Genomic DNA, 24,515 nt, shown 5'->3' on the forward strand with positions numbered 1-24,515 from the left:
TACCGGCGGTTCCTCTCTTACTACGCAGGAATGCTGTCGCAACAACGTTTTGTCATTAATAGGGTAAAACTAACCTGTCTCACGACGGTCTAAACCCAGTTCACCTTCCCTTGCATGGGTGAACAATCCAACGTTTGGTGAATTTTTCCTTCACAATGATCACTATAAACGTTTAGCCGCCACAAGCCAGTTATCCCTATGGTAACTTTTCTTACACCTCTTGTTAAAAACTCTTTAAACCAAAAGATAGGACGAGCTTTTGCTGACCCTGTGTGTACTGAACACCGAGATCAAGTCAGCATTTGCCCTTTTGCTCTATGTGTGGTTTCTGTCCGCACTGAGCTGGCCTTGGGACACCTCCGTTATGATTGGAGAGATGTACCGCCCCAGTCAAACTCCCTACCTGGCAATGTCCTTGAATTGAATCATACCTGAGTAATTGGAGTTATACAAAATTTTCAAATCAAAAATACATAAATGAATCGTTTTATTAAAGAATTTGTTTGCGATTATATAACAAACTCGTGATACTTTGATCAAGAAGCTTGCATCAAAACCCAATACCATAAGATATAATAAATATATCCGTATAATGGCTAGGAAATGATACACGTTCCATTGAATCAAGTTAGTAAGGAAACAATAAAGGTAGTGGTATTTCATTGACGCTACCAAACCGAGGTCTAATATCTCCCACTTATTCTACACCTCTTATGTCTCCTTACACTGCCAGATTAGAGTCAAGGTCAAAAGGGTCTTTTCCCGCTAATTATTCCAAGCCCTTTCCCATGGCTTACAGCTTAAGCGCCATCCATTTTAAGGAATAGTTGCTTCGGCAGGTGAGTTGTTATTTATTCCTTAGCGGATTTCGACTTCCATGATCACCGTCCTGCTGTTTTAAGCAAGCAACGCCTTTCATGTTATCTGCATGAGTTGTTAATTTGGGCACCGTAACATTACGTTTGGTTCATCCCACAGCACCAGTTCTGCTTACCAAAAGTGGCCCATTGGGCACATTATATCATAACCTTGAACTTCATATCAAGAAAGTTAAGGTTCTTACCCACTTAAAGTTTGAGAATAGGTTAAGATCGTTTCGACCCTAAGCCCTCTAATCATTCGCTTTACCAGATAAGATTATTTTATATAATATTAAAATGCACCAGCTATCCTTAGGGAAACTTCGGAAGGAACCAGCTACTAGATCGTTCGATCGGTCTTTCGCCCCTATACTCAATTCAGACAATCGATTTGCAAGAACTGTTTCGGTCTTCCACCAGGGTTTCCCCTGACTTCAACCTGATCAAGTATAGTTCACCATCTTTCGGGTCACAGCATATATGCTCAAGGTACGTTCCAGTTAGAGGCATAAATAATATAAATATACATTATACATAACTATATAGAACGCCCCGGGATTGTGTTAATTGGCTATAAATAGTTAATAAACTATTCCCATTATTAGTGAAGTTAATTACGCTATTAGGTTTATATCCCAATAACTTGCCCATATGTTAGACTCCTTGGTCCGTGTTTCAAGACGGGTCCCGAAGGTATCCCGAATCTTTCACACAAAAATCAATGATAATTATTTGGTATATGCTAATAGATTACAATGCCGTTATATGGAAAAAATGCACACTATCCTCATAATATTATTTAAATATTACAATTTTAATGATGAATTTTCCATAACGGATATTCAGGTTCATCGGGCTTAACCTCTAAGCAGTTTCACGTACTGTTTAACTCTCTATTCAGAGTTCTTTTCAACTTTCCCTCACGGTACTTGTTTACTATCGGTCTCATGGTTATATTTAGTTTTAGATGGAGTTATTGCTCAATCTCACTATTGCTAGACGCAATTTATCCATTTAAGAAGCTAGTGTCCTTATAATGGGACAAACCAACAACCACTTACATAAACATATTCAAACACAATAAACATTTTACTGCCACCATGAATTAAGGCTATATAAGCTTCAGCACCTTCAGTTCGTTATCGGAATTAACCAGACAAATCACTCCACGAACTAAGAACGGCCATGCACCACCACCCATAGATTCGAGAAAGATCTGTCTTACACACTTATGTTCGGACCTGGTAAGTGGCATGGTTCTCTGGCACGAGAACATGGCCAGCACCATGTCTTTAAACTGGGCGTACATTGAGTCCATCTTGTTCCCCATGCGCCTCATTATTCTCTCCTCCAACGCTGCCTCCCGGTCAATGAGACCTTGTTGGTTGAAGATGTGTTTGGGTTGCTGTTGCTGGGGGTATCCTCCCCTGGTGACGTCAGCGTAGCTAAAGCCAGAGTATGTGGCGTTGTTGGTTGTCGCTGGTGGTGTATGGGCCTCTTTCGGCGGTGGAGTCATTGCCTTCGCTTTTGGCTTGGGGGAAGCCCTCTTCTTGGTCTCGATATATACAGACGCAGTGTGCGCCTCCCCGCAATTACCGCATGTAGCAGGAGCGTCTTTGGCCTTAGTGCACTCGATAGAGGCATGCCCTTGACCGCACTTTACGTAAGTGTACTGCAGACTGCAGTACCTCTTGGTATGCCCGAAAGCCTGGCAGCGGTAGCACTGCACCAGGTCATTGAACTTTCTGGGCTCCTCGGTTGTGAACACCTTTTTGTTGTTGCTTGAAGGCTCCAAGCTTACAAAGAACATAGCCATAGGGTTCTTTGTGGTTCTTCAGATGGCGTTCTTGATGTCTCGAACAATGCGTCACAGCCCCTTTAGTTCTTCAGTGATGAAGTCAACTGGCGTTGTTGAATGTGGCCCCTTAATTACCACGCGAAAAGCTCGGTTTTCCTTAAGCTGGAAAGTCCTGAAGGCCATGTTGTGGACTTCCATGTGGTTAACAAATTTCCAATATGTCGAGTTGTCTTTCGGCATAATTTTTACGCTACCTCCTCGGGTAGCATTGTAAGCGAAGCTTCCTGGCTCGGTGACTTCTCCAAGGTCAGCTAGCATGTCTGCGATGCTGTGCACCCCAGGTATTATGATTGGAGGGGGCTTGGGTACAGCGGCCTCCACTGGTATAGCTGGTTCCTTGGTAACAACGTCCTCTTCAATAGGCAGTGCAGCAAATCGGTTGGTGTTTGACAGCAGCTCCTCAGCATCGCTGACCTCATTGACTTTGGCCAGCTTAGCTGTCTTTTTCTTTTGGGGCACGGTGAACTGTCGTACCTCACCTGGTTCCTCGGATTCATTGTCAGAATCACTTTCACTGGAGCTGGAGCTGGAGCTGCCAGTGGCCGACGTCTTCTTCTTTATGTGTGTTTTAGCACCTTGGGAACTTTGGGGTTTACAGTCGTGGCTACGTTAGGTGGCATCTTGCGCTTGCCTGCATTCTTCTTAGGCACCAGCGTTTGCCAACCATTTTTCTTAGAAGTGGACAAAGCCACATTATCCACTTCCATAGCGTTTTTGCCCATGGGAACTGCGTGCAGTGTCTTTAAGATTTTTGCCTTTTCTGTATGAGTGTGTGTGTAATTGTCAGGCGCAGAAGGGGGAAGCAAATAGCGCCACCTGCTAGTGGTTAGTCCCAGGTACTTGGCCTTCGCATTGGACGGTATGTGGGTGCCGTTGATGTGGACGGGTGGACAGTTGCCTGGTCTGAGTGTAAACGTGACGTAGGTGGATTTGTCAGCGCTTATGGTGATGTTCCACCTTTTCAGCCATGACTGAATCGTCTCCAGCTCGTTGCATATCTGAGGTGAATATGTTGTACAACACAGGACCGAGTAAGCTGCCCTGGGGTACTCCGGCTCTCACCACGTGTTGGGGTGATTTGGGGTTACTGCTCCTCACGTAAAACCTCCTCTCTTCGACGTATGCCTTAAGGAACATGTAGTATGGGGTCGGTAACTGTTGCTTCAGCTTGAATAGCAGGCCGAGGTGCCACACCCTGTCGAAGGCCTGCCTCACATCCAGAAAGACTGCTGCCCAATATTTCGTGTTTTCGAAGGCATCAAAGACCCTGAAGACGACCCGGTGGCACTGCTGAATGGCGCCATGTCCTTGCCTGAAACCGAACTGGTGGTCGGGGATGATCTTCTTTTCCTCCAGGATGGTCAGCAACCTAGATAGCTCGGCTTCTGGCTTGCCCGGCGTGTGAATGAGGATAACCTCAGCGCACTTCCACTGAGAAGGAAAGTGTTCCAGTCTTAAGCATTGGTTCCTCAGAGCCTTCAGGAAATCTATGCAGTTCGCTGGGAGTAGCTTGAGGGCAGCTGCGTCGATTTTGTCATGACCAGGAGATTTGGTGAGCTTCAAGCACAAAATCTCATCCAGAATCTCCTGACTACCTATCTCTACGATCGGCAGGTCCATCGGGCAGGCTGCGTCAACGAACTGCTTCGTCTCTTCAACGTCTTCGTCATCACATAGGGCGAATGGCTGAAAACTGGTTTCCAGATGGTCGGCAAACACATCCGCTTTCTCTTTTCTTGACCGTCACAATACACCTGCAGCTGTTTTAACAGGTGGCACCCTCCGCACAGGCCTTTTCAGGTATTTGGTGGCGTTTCAGATGTTGTGCTCAGCATTGCCAGGCTCCAGTTCTACTAGGTACTCTTCGAGCGCCTTGCATCTCGAGTCATGAAGCATCTGGTTGAGCTGCCTACAGGCTCTGTTGTAGGCCCTCTTGTCAGACGGAGCTCTGCTAGACTGCCAGACTCTCCTCAGCCTCATTTTCCCCGATACCATTGACGCCAGCTAGATGGTTGTCCCTGCGGGCCACTAGGAGTCTCCCACTGTTGGTACGAGGAGTGGGTGTGGTCAACCTTGCCGCCTAGTGGATTTTGCCAGTAAAGCTAGCAACGGCATCGTCAATGTCTCCTCCAGTGCTGATAGCCGGATGTAGGTCAACGTTTTCTTCAAAATTAAATACAGTTTTAAATACAGTTGTGTCGGTATTTCGCCTGATCAGTTTGGTGCCTCTGGGGGTACTTAGGAAGGAGGTCCTAAGTAGTATCCTGACCATGCTGTTGTCAGAGCACAGCTGGTAGCACCCAACTGTAGATACTTTCGCCGGGTCGATGCCTCTACTGATGCCTAGGATAAGGAGGTCCGGTATATTGGACCAGTATGTCACTGGACCAGTATGTCGGCTCTCCCGTTGTGTGTAGATTGCAGCCCAACTCTCTGACGACCTCAGCAGAGTGCTGCCCTTGGGGTTGACAGTCTCCGCCAATAAGAAATTTGGGACCCAAGTTTTTCAGCTGCAATGACAACTCGGGATGGCTAATTGTGTAATGCGGAGGCAAGTATGCTGCCGCGATATAAATTTTGCCCGAATGTGTCAGCAGCTGAATCCTGGCGCATTGCATCCAGTCCAGCTGCACCGGCTCCATCTCCTCGTACAGTAATCCACTTCGCACGATTACTGTGGCTCCACCTCTGATCCTGTCCGCCGGGTGCAAGGCGTTGACCACTTCGTAGCCAGGGATTTTGAAGTGAGACCTCGTTGTAAAGTGGGTCTCGCTGACCAGCATCACATACACCTGGTTGGTTTTCAGGTAGAGCACCACTTCTGGCTTGTTCCTCGCCAAGCGTTAGCATTCCAGATTACTATTTGTGTGTTCATGGCATGGTTCTCTGGCACGAGAACATGGCAATCACCATGTCTTTAAACTGGGCGTACATTGAGTCCATCTTCTTCCCCATGCGCCTCATTATTCTCTCCTTCAACGCTGCCTCCCGGTCAATGAGACCTTGTTGGTTGAAGATGTGTTTGGGTTGCTGTTGCTGGGGGTATCCTCCCCTGGTGACGTCAGCGTAGCTAAAGCCAGAGTATGTGGCGTTGTTGGTTGTCGCTGGTGGTGTATGGGCCTCTTTCGGCGGTGGAGTCATTGCCTTCGCTTTTGGCTTGGGGGAAGCCCTCTTCTTGGCCTCGATATATACACGGCAGCCTTGGTATGACGCAGTGTGCGCCTTCCCGCAGTTACCGCATTTAGCAGGAGCGTCTTTGGCCTTAGTGCACTCGATAGAGGCATGCCCGTGATGCTTTTAATGCTTTTAATGCTTTTATATGTAACTAGCGCGGCATCAGGTGATCTCCTCCCAATTTACTATGTTACAAATTATATTGGCATCACATCCATTGCCGTTTATAAAGTAAATTATAAACTTTAAATGGTTTAGAAGCCATACAATGCAAATTGCCCCTTATTTATCATTGCAGTCCAGCACGGATACGACCTTAGAGGCGTTCAGGCATAATCCAACGGACTTAGCGTCATACCACTTTTCGCTCGAACAAGTATTGTGCCATTGGACCGTACCGGCGGTTCCTCTCTTACTACGCAGGAATGCTGTCGCAACAACGTTTTGTCATTAATAGGGTAAAACTAACCTGTCTCACGACGGTCTAAACCCAGTTCACCTTCCCTTGCATGGGTGAACAATCCAACGTTTGGTGAATTTTTCCTTCACAATGATCACTATAAACGTTTAGCCGCCACAAGCCAGTTATCCCTATGGTAACTTTTCTTACACCTCTTGTTAAAAACTCTTTAAACCAAAAGATAGGACGAGCTTTTGCTGACCCTGTGTGTACTGAACACCGAGATCAAGTCAGCATTTGCCCTTTTGCTCTATGTGTGGTTTCTGTCCGCACTGAGCTGGCCTTGGGACACCTCCGTTATGATTGGAGAGATGTACCGCCCCAGTCAAACTCCCTACCTGGCAATGTCCTTGAATTGAATCATACCTGAGTAATTGGAGTTATACAAAATTTTCAAATCAAAAATACATAAATGAATCGTTTTATTAAAGAATTTGTTTGCGATTATATAACAAACTCGTGATACTTTGATCAAGAAGCTTGCATCAAAACCCAATACCATAAGATATAATAAATATATCCGTATAATGGCTAGGAAATGATACACGTTCCATTGAATCAAGTTAGTAAGGAAACAATAAAGGTAGTGGTATTTCATTGACGCTACCAAACCGAGGTCTAATATCTCCCACTTATTCTACACCTCTTATGTCTCCTTACACTGCCAGATTAGAGTCAAGGTCAAAAGGGTCTTTTCCCGCTAATTATTCCAAGCCCTTTCCCATGGCTTACAGCTTAAGCGCCATCCATTTTAAGGAATAGTTGCTTCGGCAGGTGAGTTGTTATTTATTCCTTAGCGGATTTCGACTTCCATGATCACCGTCCTGCTGTTTTAAGCAAGCAACGCCTTTCATGTTATCTGCATGAGTTGTTAATTTGGGCACCGTAACATTACGTTTGGTTCATCCCACAGCACCAGTTCTGCTTACCAAAAGTGGCCCATTGGGCACATTATATCATAACCTTGAACTTCATATCAAGAAAGTTAAGGTTCTTACCCACTTAAAGTTTGAGAATAGGTTAAGATCGTTTCGACCCTAAGCCCTCTAATCATTCGCTTTACCAGATAAGATTATTTTATATAATATTAAAATGCACCAGCTATCCTTAGGGAAACTTCGGAAGGAACCAGCTACTAGATCGTTCGATCGGTCTTTCGCCCCTATACTCAATTCAGACAATCGATTTGCAACTGTTTCGGTCTTCCACCAGGGTTTCCCCTGACTTCAACCTGATCAAGTATAGTTCACCATCTTTCGGGTCACAGCATATATGCTCAAGGTACGTTCCAGTTAGAGGCATAAATAATATAAATATACATTATACATAACTATATAGAACGCCCCGGGATTGTGTTAATTGGCTATAAATAGTTAATAAACTATTCCCATTATTAGTGAAGTTAATTACGCTATTAGGTTTATATCCCAATAACTTGCCCATATGTTAGACTCCTTGGTCCGTGTTTCAAGACGGGTCCCGAAGGTATCCCGAATCTTTCACACAAAAATCAATGATAATTATTTGGTATATGCTAATAGATTACAATGCCGTTATATGGAAAAAATGCACACTATCCTCATAATATTATTTAAATATTACAATTTTAATGATGAATTTTCCATAAAGGATATTCGGTTCATCGGGCTTAACCTCTAAGCAGTTTCACGTACTGTTTAACTCTCTATTCAGAGTTCTTTTCAACTTTCCCTCACGGTACTTGTTTACTATCGGTCTCATGGTTATATTTAGTTTTAGATGGAGTTTACCACCCACTTAGTGCTGCACTATCAAGCAACACGACTCTTTGGAAACATCATCTAGTAATCATTAACTTTATACGGGCCTGGCACCTTCTATGCGTTAATTTCTCATACTATTCACGCTCCATACACCACATCTCACATTTGCCATATAGACAAACTGACTTAGTGCAGAACTGTTTTCTTTTCGCTCGCCGCTACTAAGAAAATCCTTGTTAGTTTCTTTTCCTCCCCTAATTAATATGCTTAAATTCAGGGGGTAGTCCCATATGAGTTGAGGTTGTATATAACTTTTTCTTGCCATTAATTAATATATAATGATAAAAACATTTTATTAAATTATTTCTTGTAAGAAAGTGTTTTCCATTAAACGAACCAACGAAGAATTATAACATAACCAAGTTTTTTCTATTTCCGAATCATTAATAAGAGACAATTCTAGATGAAAAATAATTCAATTTTTTATGCTAGACATTTTTCAGTATTACTTGATCGAAAAAGAAAATATTTCTCTTCGTTTTTCACATCCAAATGTGAGATAATGTTTTTCATATATATTTTTTAATATTTTGAATAAAAAAATTATTATTTTATCCAATAATATACCATATGCTTATAAAATTTATAAACAACTTAAGCATAGTCTTACTACCCTCAACCATATGTAGTCCAAGCAGCACTATAAAATTAATTAAAGTACATAACAGCATGGACTGCGATATGCGTTCAAAATGTCGATGCTCATGTGTCCTGCAGTTCACACGATGACGTACAGTTTGCTGCGTTCTTCATCGACCCATGAGCCGAGTGATCCACCACTTAGAGTTTTATAATTAATTTTTATATAATGTCAATTTTGTTTTTATTGAAAGAAATTAAAAATACACCATTTTACTGGCATATATCAATTCCTTTAATAAATGTATTTTTATACCTAAAATAAATGCTGCGAAATGTCTTAGTTTCATATAAGCATTATGTATCATATAATCTGGTTATTTACGGTTTATATTCAACTATGTTTGGGCGATACTTACTGCAATTTATATAACACATTAACCTGATGGGTACCAGGTACAATATTGTATATTTTAGGTTGTTGCATTAGCCAACGTATGCTCATAACTAAGATGAACAATACTTTTTTGTACATTTTAAAGCCACATATATATAATATTATTTGTTGTGCCCGCCATTACACAGCATTTTGTAATGTTAAAATGTTATGATTTATTATTTTAAAATCTTATGAGGTTGCCAAAGCGTCATATAATTAAAAACCTATCACCTTAATTTTATTTTGATTTTAACTTTTATTTTAATATATAATATATAATATGCTTCACATATTACGCTTACATAGGCATTGTACATACAATCTTTCAAGGCACATACAGTCGGTAGGATGATACTAATTGATGCGATATTAAACATATTCAATTCTCTGTGTATCATCCGCTAAAGAACTACAACTTCAATATCTCGCTTCGGTAAATCAAGTGATAGCGAAATGGAAAAACTTAAAATTATATGAAATTTTAAGAAGACGCCTTTGAATTCACTGAGTAGTAAATCCACAAAAGGTTACTCAAAACAAAGTGAAATAGCTAAGTGGGCAGCACTAAATAAACGTAACTACAACTAAGTGAACTACAATAATAACAGTTAAACTAAGTGAAAACCAAATAAACTTAACTACAAATAAGCGAACAATAATAACCATAATAATTACAGCGAAAATAAGTGAAAATTAAATAAACTTAACTACAACAAGAAAATACTTAAACCAACTTCAAATACATAAACATTAATCAAAATTCAAACCAACAAACCACGATGGCCGTAGCAGCACCAGCACAAATAGAATTGTCTGACTCGAACATGATTCAAGTAGAAAGACAATAACACGCAATCGAGGTCCTAACACTTTGTACACTTTCATCAGTCGCGTCGACTTCATCTTGGCTCTGTATCAGACCACAGATGAAAGACAAAAGTTAATAATCTTTGGCCACATCGAACGGAACATCAGTGGCGATGTTATCCGCACCCTCGGAGTAACCAACCTCAGCAGCTGGAGCGAACTCAGGACTCAGCTTATACTTAACTACAAGCCCCAAGCACCGAACCACCAACTTCTGGAAGAATTCAGGAATATACAATATCGAGGTAACATTCGACATTTCCTTGAAGAAACCGAAAGAAAACGACAGATACTTATAAGTAAATTAGAACTAGAAAATAATACTAACGAAACCATTCTCTATACTAGATTACTACAAACCAGCATCGAAAATCTAATTCAAAAAATTCCAAGCAACATTTATCTCAGAATAGTTAACTGTAATATTCCAAACCTAATATCACTAATAAATATATTACAAGAAAAAGGTCTTTATGAAGCACCAACCTCAAGTAAAGATAATATAAAGCCAACTTCAATTCCAAACAAAATAACAACCAACCCCCAAAATAGACAAACGAATAACCAAATTAGACCCTTTGTACCCTTTCAACCATTCTATAATAGCGTCTATCAACCCTATCACCAAGCACATTCTCATATGCCCAGGTTTAACCCAAACCTGGTTCCTCAATATCAAAATAGACCCATTTACCCACAATTTAACATACCTATGTCACAAGTACCCAGACCAAACCCAGCTTTTAACAGACAAAAATTTTTTGACAAAACCGATTTGGACCTAGCCACACTAACATGCCCACAACATATCCTCAAAACAGAAACGTACAAAACAATAACCCAATAAGAGACCATCAGACAGTGGACAGTCTAAAATGAGCATAGAAGAGCTAAGATACCAGCAAGTAACGTCTTATCAACCCGAAAATCCTTATAATTATAACTACTATTATACCTGCTATCCAGAATATTTTCAACCCCAGCCTTATCCCTACCAATTGAACCAGAATCAATTCAGTGTCCCCTGAACAGAACTACGACAATTTGGAGACAACAGAAGAGGAAAGACCAACAAAAAATGACAACGAACCAGATGACCTTGAACAAGCACAAAATTTTCGGCTAGTAGCCCCGGGACAAGCCCATATATAATGATGAACATAATAATACTGAATTGAAAAGTCTAATTGATACAGGATCTACGATAAATATGCTCACGCCTTCAAACGCCAATACAAGAAACCTATCATCTAATACACAATAATGGCCCATTAATTATTAACACACTTAGGAATATACCACCTAATAACTACTTCCCTATTGCCCAAGAGTTCTTGATCCACCAGTTCTCGGATCATTATGACATACTGATTGGACGGAAATTGTTGTCCGAAGCCAAAGCAATAATCGATTATAAAAAGAAAACTGCAACCCTATTTAACAAAATATACAAGATAAAAGACGGTAATAACATTACAGAACAGAATCATATCCATATGGACCCTTCATTTCCACAAGACCCCACCTATTTAGAAACCTCCACACTTCAGGAAAACTTGTTCCGACTAGAACACCTTAACGTAGAAGAAAAACAAAAATTAATTAACCTACTGATAAAATACCAAGACATTCAATTTCACGAAGGTGACACGCTCACGTTCACAAACCAAGAAAAACATGTTATCAACGCCACACACAATATCCCCGTCTACTCTAAAGCTTATAGTTTCCAACAGACGTATGAAAAGGAGGTAGGAAAACAGATCCAAGACATGTGAGAACAGTAAGTAAGTGAGTAATTCACCGTACTGTAGTCCCATTTGGGTCGTACCAAAAAAACTAGATGCTTCTGGACAGCAAAAGCTCCGTATCGTAATAGACTATAGGAAATTGAACGAAATAACAATAAACGACAGATACCCCATACCAAACATAGATGAAATATTAGGAAAACTATTGAAGTCAAATTATTTCACAACAATAGATCTTGCAATGGGCTTTCATCAAATAGAAATGGACTCAGAGAGGAACTTCGAGAGGAAATTTACATTAACAACAGATGCCAGCAATGTAGCTTTAGGAGCTATCTATCACAAGACGGACACCCTGTTAGCTACATCAGCAGAACATTAAATTAACATGAAGTCAATTATAGCGCCATAGAAAAAGAATTATTAGCAATAGTTTGGGCCACTAAAACCTTCCGACACTATTTGTTAGGACGATATTTCGAAGTAGCTTCTGACCTTCAACCCTTGTGCTGGCTACACAAACTAAAAGAACCTAATTCAAAATTAACAAGATGAAAAATTAGACTTTCGGAATTTGACGTCGACATAAAATATATAAAAGGATAGGAAAATTACGTAGCAGACGCACTTTCTAGAGTAAAGATAGAACAAACATTTTTTGGTGAATCTACACAACATAGTGCCGAAGAGGATAGTAACAATTTGATCGGACTATTAAAGCTATTAATCAATATAAAAGGTAAATCATCTTTACTAAAGGTCCCAATAGTACAGAAATAGAAACTTACTTCAAAAAACAAATTATACACCTTTCTTATGAAGAAATACCCCCAAAATAGCCAAGCGATATCTACTCGACTATTTCTGTTCAAACAGCGCTCTTTACATCGAAAGCGATGCAGATTTCGAAGTAATTCAAAAAGCATATAAGGAGACAATGAATCCAAGATATACAAAAATTTTCCGAAGCCTCATCTTACTAAAAAACATTCCCACGTACGCAAATTTTAAGGAACTAATTCTAAGCACACATGAAAAACTCTTACACCCTGGAATACAGAAAACTGTAAAACTTTTCAGCGAAAGATACTATTTCCCAAATAGCCAACTCCTCATCCAAAATATAATTAACGACTGTCAAGTTTGTAACTTAGCAAAAACAGAACACCGAAATTGTATTGTACGTAGTTCGATAGATTTTTAACTAGTTGGTCTTTTAATAGTGGGTGGTAATTACTAATAAAGAGGACCTTGTACTTCCTTCGCTAGGGATGCGCACTCTTGCTATGCTCGGGTCTAGCTCGCCGTAGGTCGGGGTTCTTTTAGCTTAGGATAGTACGAAACGCTACTACATTTTAATAAGTGCGTCTTACTCATAAACAATATTCAAAACTGGACTATTAATAAAAGAAATGGCTTTATATTGATACTAATGATACACGCCGACACGTGTGAAGATAAGCTACAGATTCTGATAAGTATTGGGAATTTTAGATGTTAATAATTCCCTAAGTCTTTACCCTCCCTACCATGACAATGCTACTTAAAATATTTACATTGTCCCTTGGCCAAGTTCAAAATAACTCTACCACATATTTAAGAAAGTGTTCAACATAAGTACTCGACAAACCATTAAATCTATTTATTCACAATAGATTCTTTTTCAATATATCTTCAATTATAATTCCATTTATATAAATTCAGTTTAGTAAACGTTTCCATTAAATCTCTTTTACAAACTAACAAATTTTAATCTACGTATAATTATCCTAGTCATTCTCTAACTCTTCATTTTCGTTTATATTCAATAAGTAATTTTACTTATTATAGTATATAAAAGTAAAGTATAAACAAATAGTCATAAGTAATTGAATATAAAATTAGCAAATATAGTTATATAATCCTTATTCAAATGCAGATCTTATTTTACTTAGACGTTCGAGTGGCATTTTGTAGAATTTTAATATAGGTAATTCATAATAAGGTTTTTTATCATTGTTGTTTTGTAGTACTCACGACCTTAAATATCCACTCCATGATGTGCGTAGAGTTGGGCCCAAGTTTACCTACATTGTCGAGCTGTAGGTCAAACTTTAAAGGTTCTAAGTTAAATTCCTATTCAAATGCCAAAAGTTCCGTCAATCTGCGAGTATTTAATTCATTATTAATCGCAATACAAAAGAAAATCAAGAATCAAAACAAAACACGAAATATAACTGCAGCACTGCAGCGATAAGACCTTAGGAAACCGCTGGCTGCTACACTGCGCTGCGATAAGACGAAATCACAAAGTTAAACCTCCGCTGGTCATAGGAGATGATCTTCACTGCGTAACGTTGATTATGTCCAAATATAATTAAATCTGATCCGGTCGTCTAAACTTCTGCACAGCTGAATAATCTGGATGAGCTCTAGCCTTCCAATATACTTGGCTAGTTATCATTCGGCAGGTGGCCGGTTGCGTAACTTGTTCCTGAAGGTTATGTCGCCTCGTGGCCTCTTCTTGGAGCGAACGGGGTTTAAACCATGAGCTGATGCGGGGGGTCGACGAGACGGGGGGGTAGTCGGCTGTAGAGCAACCAAATGCTCTTATATAGGCCTGGCCTTCCTTACGCCTTGGGGTCGAATCTCTTTGCCACTTTCACACAAATCGCACACGGGAATTTATTGAAATATCCCACTCTTGTTTTTATGAGATTGGATATATATAATTAAATTATATTTCCACGTGTATGTGCACTTTAAATGGGCAGCGTCAAAAATTGTGAGCGTTGGCCACGCGGTTTAATCCGATAATGAATTAAGCTCTGGGAAGCTGCATGCCGGTGGTCGCTGTTATAGCTTTTCTTTCCCATTACTGTACAATCGTACGATCATATTCTGTCCTGAGTGGTCTAAGACAATTCTCTCACTTTTAAGGTTATACAAAAGCTGCTATAATTTAGGGCGAGGGCGTCTTGAAGAGTTATTGCAGTGTAAAGTTAAGTTGGTCACTACACCCAGATAAGGGTAACGAGACTATTTCAAGGAAGCCTTATCTGAAGAAACTTCTTGTTTTCTAGCTTGTATATCCTTCAAATGGAATACTCCTAATTTCTTTCCTCTCTCATCCTCTAACTCATAGTAGTACGAGCTACGTTTCTTATAAACTTTAGCTGGGATAAATGCGGGTGCCAATTTACTACTGAATTTCTTTACGGCATTACTTTGTGTTTTGTTCCGTTCGTAGCGTGAATTTCGCCAGAACGTTTTTTTTTTTTTTTTTTTTTTGTGTTTAAGGAAGTTTTGAGCAGCTAATCAGCCTACACAACTTATTGTTGCTCCAGAATCTAATAAAGCCTTGTAAGTTTGACCCTTTATATTGATATCCGTATAGAGTCTTTGGTCAGAGCTAAGTACTATACCGGAAATAAGTTTCTGTCGGTCACGACGAACCTTCTTCCAAAATTCTCTCAATCGGCTAGTAGATCGTCTGGGTTTTAAATGAGTCCCTATACTATCTACTTTACAAAATATTTCTCTACGCTTATTATTGTAATTTTGAATTCTTATGTGTAAGGGTATAAAAGAAAAATGAATATCAGGCTGACCTAAAGATTCTATATCCTGAAATTCACGGGCTTCAGTGGTTGACTTTGACTTAGCATCTTCTGAATCTACGGATGTATCTTGTTGCTCAGAGAAACATTCTTTTGTCGGTTTCCGGATTACAGTTTGGACAAGTCGGCTTGTATTTTTCTTTAAGTCCGCAACCGTAACAAAATATAATTCTTTTAGCCATACAATCATCGAATCTGTGGCCTTGTTTGTCACAATTCCAACAAGTTGTGGTATTTCGACGTTGAATTTGGTTTACTTCTTCACCTACTCTTACTAAACCTGTTTCCTCTTCTTCGGTGGTTAATTCTGGCACGCAGGAGCGATAGGGTTTCGGCTTAAACGTCCTGAGATTGTTATAAAACTGTTCATGCCTGCGCACTTCGTATCGGAGTTGTGTTCTGTTTGGGATTTTAAGATGCTGCAACTCATGATGTAAGCTAGGCTTCGCATTTCTAACCAATAACTCAACTAATTGTGTTTCGGAAACTCCATTTTGCAGTCTGTCAATCAACCGTTCCATGGTTTCCTGGAAATCTTGCTTGCGTTTTCGGATTCCCTCCCAAATATCATAATCTGTCTCTATATCTTCGAATCTCTTCCTAAATTCGACACAAAATGTGTTCCAATCGAAATTTGGATTGTTTCGATGAAACTTCCAATACCAATTGCTTGCTTTTCCTGCAAACAGAAGGTACACAATTTCTTGTATTTCTTGTTTTCGAAGGCATCCAAGACCCTGAAGACGACCCGGTGGCACTGCTGAATGTCCTTACCTGAAACCGAACTCCAGGATGGTCTGCAACCTCTTGAGGAACAGCTTCTCCAGGATTTTTGACAGGATGGCGAGTAGACTGATGGGCCTGTATGAGCCTAGCTCGGCTTCTGGCTTGCCCGGCTTGTGAATGAGGATATCCTCAGCGCACTTCCACTGAGCAGGAAAGTTTCCCAGTCTTAAGCATTGGTTGATCCTCTGATCCTTCAGGAACTCTATGCAGTTCGCTGGGAGTAGCTTGAGGGCAGCTGCGTCGTTGGCATGGCCAGGAGATTTGGTGAGCTTCAAGCACAAAATCTCATCCAGAATCTCCTGACTACTTATCTCTGCGATAGGCAGGTCCATCGGGCAGGCTGCGTCAACGAACTGCTTCGTCTCTTCAAAGTCTTCGTCATCACATAAGGCGAATGGCTGGAAACTGGTTTCCAGATGGTCGGCAAACGCATCCGCTTTCAGCTGTTTTAACAGGTGGCACCTTCCGCACAGGACTTTTCAGGTATTTGGTGGCGTTCCAGATGTTGTGCTCAGCATTGCCAGGCTCCAGTTCTACTAGGTACTCCTCGAGCGCCTTGCTTCTCGAGTCATGAAGCATCTGTTTGAGCTGCTTAAAGGCTCTGTTGTAGGCCCTCTTGTCAGACGGAGCTCTGCTAGACTCTCCTCAGCCTCCTTTGCTCCGATAACATCGACGCCAGTTCAGTCGACCATAGATGGTTGTCCCTGCGGGCCACTTGGAGTCTCCCACTGTTGGTACGAAGTGTGGGTGTGGCCAACCTTGCCGCCTAGTGGATTTTGCCAGTAAGGCTAGCAACGGCATCGTCAATGTCTCCTCCAGTGCTGATAGCCGGATGTGGGTCAACTGATGCCTAGATCAAGGAGGTCCGGTATTTTGTTAGGGTCACTGGGCCAGTATGTCGGCTCTCCCGTTGTGTGCAGATTGCAGCCCAACTCTCTGACGCACCTCAGCAGAGTGCTGCCCTTGGGGTTGACAATCCTGGAGCCCCACCATGTGTGCTTGGCATTAAAGCCAATAAGAAATTTGGGACCCAAGTTTTTCAGCTGCAATGACAACTCGGGATGGCTAATTGTGTAACTCTGAGGCAAGTATGCTGCCGCGATATAAATTTTGCCCTAATGTGTCAGCAGCGGAATCCAGGCGCATTGCTTCCAGTCCAGCCGCACCGGCTCCATCTCGTCGTACAGTAATCCACTTCGCACGATTACTGTGGCTCCACCTCTGATCCTGTCCGCCGGGTGCAAGGCGTTGACCACTTCGTAGCCAGGGATTTTTAAGTAAAGTGGGTCTCGCTGACCAGCATCACATCCACCTGGTTGGTTTTCAGGTAGAGCTCCACTTCTGGCTTGTTCCTCGCCAAGCCGTTAGCTTTCCAGATTACTATTTGTGTGTACCTGGCATGGTTCTCTGGCAGGAGAACATGGCCATCACCATGTCTTTAAACTGGCAGAACATTGAGTCCATCATGTTCTCCATGTGCCTCATTATTCTCTCCTCCAACGCTGCCTCCCGGTCACTGAGACCTTGTTAGTTGAACATGTGTTTGGGTTGCTGTGGCTGGGGGTATCCTCCCCTGGTGACGTCAGCGTAGCTAAAGCCAGAGTATGTGGCGTTGTTGGTTGTCGCTGGTGGTGTATGGGCCTCTTTCGGCGGTGGAGTCAATGCCTTCGCTTTTGGCTTGGGGGAAGCCCTCTTCTTGGCCTCGCAGTTACCGCATGTAGCAGGAGCGTCTTTGGCCTTAGTGCACTCGATAGAGGCATGCCCTTGACCGCACTTTACTGCAGTCTGGAGTACCTCTTGGTATGCCCGAAAGCCTGGCAGCGGTAGCACTGCACCAGGTCATTGAACTTTCTGGGCTCCTCGGTGGAGACCACAGCGTGGCAGAGCTTGTTAATCTCGAACACCTTTTTGTTGTCTTGAAAGCTCCAAGTTTACAAAGAACATAGCCATAGGGTTCTTTGTGGTTCTTGAGATGGCGTTCTTGATGTCTCGAGCAATGTGTTCGAGCCCCTTTAGTTCTTCAGTGATGGAGTCAACTGGCGTTGTTGAATGTAGCCCCTTAATTACCACACGAAAAGCTCGGTTTTCCTTGAGCTGGAAAGTCCTGAAGGCCATGTTGTGGTTGTCCATGTGGTTAACAATTTTCCGATATGTCGAGCTGTCTTTCGGCATAATTCTTAATTCTTATTTTATTCTTCTTATTCTTATTCTATTCTTTTTTTTAACTATAGGGGTAAAGGCGCCACTTACGTCAAAACTGGTTGTGGTTATCGGATTCAGTTTAGCTAGTACACACACCACGGGGACAGCTGATCCACCAGCTGAGTAGGCGACGACTGGTGACACCAGTCAGCTGATTTGCTAGCTACGTGCCCTTTTGGAAATAAGTTAAATACCATCTGCAGGCACGTTGCATGAACTTGCGTTCGTGTATCACACGCACTCCGGGACTTGGCCCAACTGTCTGTACGTTTTTAAAGATTCCAGGTTAACTTTTCACAGCGAAAATCACTCAGAAAATAAACACTTTAAACACTTTTTAAAAAACTCCACTAAATTGATTTTTTTTTTTTTTTTTTTTTTTTATAGTACAGTATTTTTATTTACATCTGCCCAATCAATTAAATTATGTGGTACGTTGGCGGTTGTGTAGATTCCCTAGGCAATCTTATATTTGTAAGCTAGGGTCATTAGAGGATTCCTTTAGGGAATCCGGAAAGGTAGGTCAAGTGGATGGTTTCTTCGGAGTCTTCTGCGCTGTAGGCTGTTGTCAAGGAGGTTGATTGCAAGTTGGTTCTGGTGGTTCTCCAGCTTCTCCAGGTGCCTCCTGCTAGCTTTCCTGGATTCCTCGCTGCGCTGCGGAAAGACGGAATCACAAAGTTAGACCTCCGCTGGTCATAGGATATGATCTTCCTGCGTAACGTTGATTATGTCCAAATATAATTAAATCTGATCCGGTCGTCTAAACTTCTGCACACCTGAATAATCTGGATGAGCTTTAGCCTTCCAATATATTTGGGCAGTTATCATTCGGCAGGTGGCTGGTTGCGTAACTTGTTGGCTGAAGGTTATGTCGCCTCGTGGCCTCTCCTTGGAGCGAACGGGGTTTGAACCAAGAGCTGATGCGGGGGGTCGACGAGACGGGGGGTAGTCGGCTGTAGAGCAACCAAATGATCTTATATAGGCCTGGCCTACTTTCACACAAATCGCACACGGATATTTATTGAAATATGCGATTGGATATTTATAATTAAATTATATTTCCACGTATATGTGCAGTTTAAATGGGCGGCGTCAAAAATTGTGAGCGTTCGCCACGAGGTTTAATCCGATAATGAATTAAGCCTGGGAGGCTGCATGCCGGTGGTCGCTGCTATAGCTTTTCTTTTCCTAACTGTACAATCGTACGATCAAAATCTGTTCTGATTGGTCTAAGACAATTCTCTCATTTTTTGGGTTATACAAAAACTGCTATAATTTAGGGCGAGGGCGTCTTGAAAAGTTATTGCAGTGTAAAGTTAAGTTGGTCACTACACCCACAGATAAGGGTAACGAGACTATTTTAAGGAAGCCTTATCTGAAGAAACTTCTTGTTTTCTAGCTTGTATATCCTTCAAATGGAATACTCCTAATTTCTTTCCTCTCTCATCCTCTAATTCATAGTAGTACGAGCTACATTTCTTATAAACTTTAGCTGGGATAAATACGGGTGCCAATTTACTACTGAATTTCTTTACGGCATTACTTTGTATAAAGTTTCTAGCGTAAACTAAATCGCCGTTTTTAAATTCTATCTGCCGGGTGCGTAGGTTGTATCTATTCGCGTTTTCTTCATGGGATCGGTTTAGGTTCAGTTTTGCTTGCCTTCTCTGCAGTTCTAAAGCCTCCGGTTTAGATAACCGAGTGTCGTCCGCTAACATATTTAGAGTACGCAGGAGACTATAGTCCTTGCCGTTAAGGATCATTTTTTGTCCAAATGTCAGAAAGTAAGGTGACGAACCTGTGCTTCTATGTAACGACGCTCTTAAAGATCCGCTAATAGCGTCTAAGTTGTCATCCCAATTTGTGTGGTCCTTCCCTATATAAGCTCTTACAGCGGCTAACACCGATCTGTTAAGTCTTTCACTCGCGTTAGCCTGTGGAGAATATATGGCTGTAAGTTTTTGCTGTACGCCAAAAATAGTAAGGAAAGCTTGGAAATAGCTTGACTTAAACTGACTCCCATTATCAGAAAGTATTACTTCTGGAACGCCAAACGTATAGAATATAGCCCCCTTTAAGTAGTCACAGATTTTAGGAGCGGTGAACTTCTTAAGAGGTGCGAGGGTATGGGCCTAAGAGGTCAATATAAATTTTTGGAATGGTCTGTCTGAGGTTAACGGTTTACCCATTGGCGGTTTTAGAGCCGTGTTTGGACTTTTCGTGGTACGACAAATTACACAATTAGATATATAGTTGCGTATTTGCGTAACCATACAAGGCCAAAACAAATATCTTATTAGTTTTTCTACAGTTTTACTCATGCCACAATGAGATGAACTTGGTGCATCATGAGCCTGAAACAATATATCGGGTACTAAAGCCGAAGGTATCCATAGTTTCCATGGATTTTCTTGCTTTATATCGTCTGATACAAAAGTAGTTCTTTTGTAAATATATCCATCCCTGATTTGTAGATCGGGAAAGTCGGGAAGTCTTTATTAAGTCCAAGTATTCCGTGGATTTGAAATGTGGGGAATCTACGTCAACTATGGGTCCATTTTGACAAAATTCATCGATGGCTGGGTCGTTCTGTCTGGATAAGGTGTCTGCAACGACGTTCTGAGAACCGCTAAGATGTTTTATAGTAAACGTAAACGCTCTCAACTTCATTGAACATCGAGCTAACCTTCCTGATAAATCCTTCTGCCGCATCAGCCATTGAAGGGCTGCATGGTCTGTTATGACTAAGAAATCCTGGCCTTCAATATATGCGCGGAATTTTTTTATTCCTTTTATAACGGCAAGACATTCTAATTCGGAAACTGAATAGTTACGTTGTGCTTTGGACAATTTTTCGGACATATACGAAATCGGAAGTTCTACTCCACCTCGTTCCTGAGCCAGTACGCAACCAACACCAAAAGAGCTGGCGTCACACAACAAAATTAATTGCTTGTAAAAATCTGGTGTTATGAGAATTGGCGAGGCAGTAAGACATGATTTCAAGTTTTCAAAAGCGGTTTGAGCCTCTTCGTTCCATTCAAGCGTATTCTTCTTTTTAAGAAGTTCCGTCAAAGGAAAACTTATAGTGGCAAAGTTTTCTACAAACCGTCGGTACCATCCCGCTAATCCTAGAAATCTCCGCAACTGCTTAATCGAAGTTTGTTGTTGAAATTCTGCTATCGCTTTAACCTTATCTGGGTTGGTTCTTATTTGTCCCTTCCCAATTATAAAACAGAGATATATGATCTCCTTCATACAAAATTTAGATTTGCTGACATTGATAGTGAGATTTGCTTTACGTAAGCATAAAGCTATCTCTTGTAGTAAAAGCATATGGGATTCAAAATCCTCAGACAAAACTAATAAGTCGTCAAGATAAACAAATACTCTATTCCTAAGATGAGCCGGAATGACTCGATCCATAAGACGACAAAGAGTTTGGGCCGCGTTACAGAGACCAAAGGGCATCATTTTATACTGATATAGCGGTCTATTCGGTATTGTAAACGCAGTGTATTGCTTAGAATTTTCGTCGAGCGGTATCTGCCAATATGCATGCTTCATGTCGATACCACTTATGAATTTAGCTGGTGGTAACCGGCTTAAGATGCCGTCTATATGAGGTAGACGATATGCGTCCCGCTGAGTAACCTTGTTTACCTCTCTAGAATCAAGACATAGACGGTCTCCTTTCTTCACTAACACGCAATGACTGCTCCAAGCGCTAGTTGACTCTTCGATAACACCTAAGGCTAGCATGTTCTCAACTTCAGCGAACATCAACTTTTCAATGGCAGGTGAAACTGGCCAATGCCGTTGTTTAATAGGACTCGCATTTCCTACATCAATGCTATGTGTGGACAAGGTAGTACGACCTAAACCTTCGGAAGCAAAGGATGGAAATGTTTTTATTACTGTCTCCAGCCGAAGACTTTCTCCTTCGTTCAGCTCATGATATTTTGGAGAATCTTCATCATCATCCAAAGTACCGATGTCTAATTCAGCAATGGTCGGATTGCTCGTAATTTTATTTAGTAATCCAAACTTTGCCAAAAATCAATGCCAAAATATACATCCTGTTGAAGTTCTGGTATTATAAATAATTCAAGATTGTCTATCGTATCTCCATACTTAATGGAAGCTATAAGTTTTGACACTACTTTGCTTTTTGTTCCGTTCGCAGCGCGAATTTCGACAGAACATTTTTTTACGTTGTTGTGTTTAAGGAAGTTCTGAGCAGCTAATCCGCCTACACAACTTATTGTTGCTCCAGAATCTATTAAAGCCTTGTAAGTTTGACCCTCTATATTGATATCCGTATAGAGTCTTTGGTCAGAGCTAAGTACTATAGCGGAAATAAGTTTCTGTCGGTCACGACGAACCTTCTTCCAAAATTCTCTCAATTCTCTCGGATCCTGCCTGATCTGGTATTTCTCCTTAATGGGGACATATCATTATTATCCTGACATTCGCTTACGCCGGATGTACCAGCTGTTGCAGCATCTAATTCAGCGAACAGAGTGTTATTAGAGTGAGATAAATTCGATTCGTTGCAATCTGCATTGCAAATATGTTCCCATTAAGGAGAAATATCAGATCAGGCAGGATCCGAGGTGCACCTCCTAGACGAGGAGTGTCTACAAGAAATACTTACAGAGGAAATTTAAATAGGATGTATTTAGTACTCTTAGTACTCACCCAGAGTTGATGAACTTTATACAGTTTACTGTTAGCCAACAACAAACTCAACTTATGGATAACCTTACCACTTATTCTCCTTAAATTCTCCTTTATTCTCCTTAAATACAACAACGTAAAAAAATGTTCTGGCGAAATTCGCGCTGCGAACGGAACAAAAAGCAAAGTAGTGTCAAAACTTATAACTTCCATTAAGTATGGAGATACGATAGACAATCTTGAGTTATTTATAATACCAGAACTTCAACAGGATGTATATTTAGGCATTGACTTTTGGCAAAAGTTTGGATTACTAAATAAAATTACGAGCAATCCGACCATTGCTGAGCTAGACATCGCTACTTTGGATGATGATGAAGATTCTCCAAAATATCATGAGCTGAACGAAGGAGAAAGACTTCGGCTGGAGACAGTAATAAAAACATTTCCATCCTTTGCTTCCGAAGGTTTGGGTCGTAAAACCTTGTCCACACATAGCATTGATGTAGGAAATGCGAGTCCTGTTAAACAACGGCATTGGCCAGTTTCACCTGCCATTGAAAAGCTGATGTTCGCTGAAGTGGATAACATGCCAGCCTGAGATGTTATCGAAGAGTCAACTAGCGCTTGGAGAAGTCATTGCGTGTTAGTGAAGAAAGGAGACAAGAACCGGTTACCACCAGCTACATTCATAAGTGGTATCGACATGAAGCATGCATATTGGCAGATACCGCTCGACGAAAATTCTAAGCAATACACTGCGTTTACAATACCGAATAGACCGCTATATCAGTATAAAATGATGCCCTTTGGTCTCTGTAACGCGGCCCAAACTCTTTGTCGTCTTATGGATCGAGTCATTCCGGCTCATCTTAGGAATAGAGTATTTGTTTATCTTGACGACTTATTAGTTTTGTCTGAGGATTTTGAATCCCATATGCTTTTACTACAAGAGATAGCTTTATGCTTACGTAAAGCAAATCTCACTATCAATGTCAGCAAATCTAAATTTTGTATGAAGGAGATCATATATCTCTGTTTTATATAATTGGGAAGGGACAAATAAGAACCAACCCAGATAAGGTTAAAGCGATAGCAGAATTTCAACAACCAACTTCGATTAAGCAGTTGCGGAGATTTCTAGGATTAGCGGGATGGTACCGACGGTTTGTAGAAAACTTTGCCACTATAAGTTTTCCTTTGACGGAACTTCTTAAAAAGAAGAATACGCTTGAATGGAACGAAGAGGCTCAAACCGCTTTTGAAAACTTGAAATCATGTCTTACTGCCTCGCCAATTCTCATAACACCAGATTTTTACAAGCAATTAATTTTGTAGTGTGACGCCAGCTCTTTTGGTGTTGGTTGCGTACTGGCTCAGGAACGAGGTGGAGTAGAACTTCCGATTTCGTATATGTCCGAAAAATTGTCCAAAGCACAACGTAACTATTCAGTTTCC

At 41.1% G+C, this 24,515-nt stretch overlaps 1 pseudogene; it reads right to left on the reverse strand.

Annotated features, from left to right (window-relative positions):
* Positions 1 to 8,763: 8,763 nt before the first annotated feature.
* On the reverse strand, positions 8,764 to 8,942 carry LOC113564694 (annotated as a pseudogene).
* Between the last annotated feature and the right edge of the window lie 15,573 nt (positions 8,943 to 24,515).

The sequence above is a fragment of the Drosophila erecta genome, unplaced genomic scaffold (genome assembly GCF_003286155.1).
Source record: "Drosophila erecta strain 14021-0224.00,06,07 unplaced genomic scaffold, DereRS2 tig00000329-arrow-arrow-pilon, whole genome shotgun sequence".
NCBI lineage: Eukaryota > Metazoa > Arthropoda > Insecta > Diptera > Drosophilidae > Drosophila > Drosophila erecta.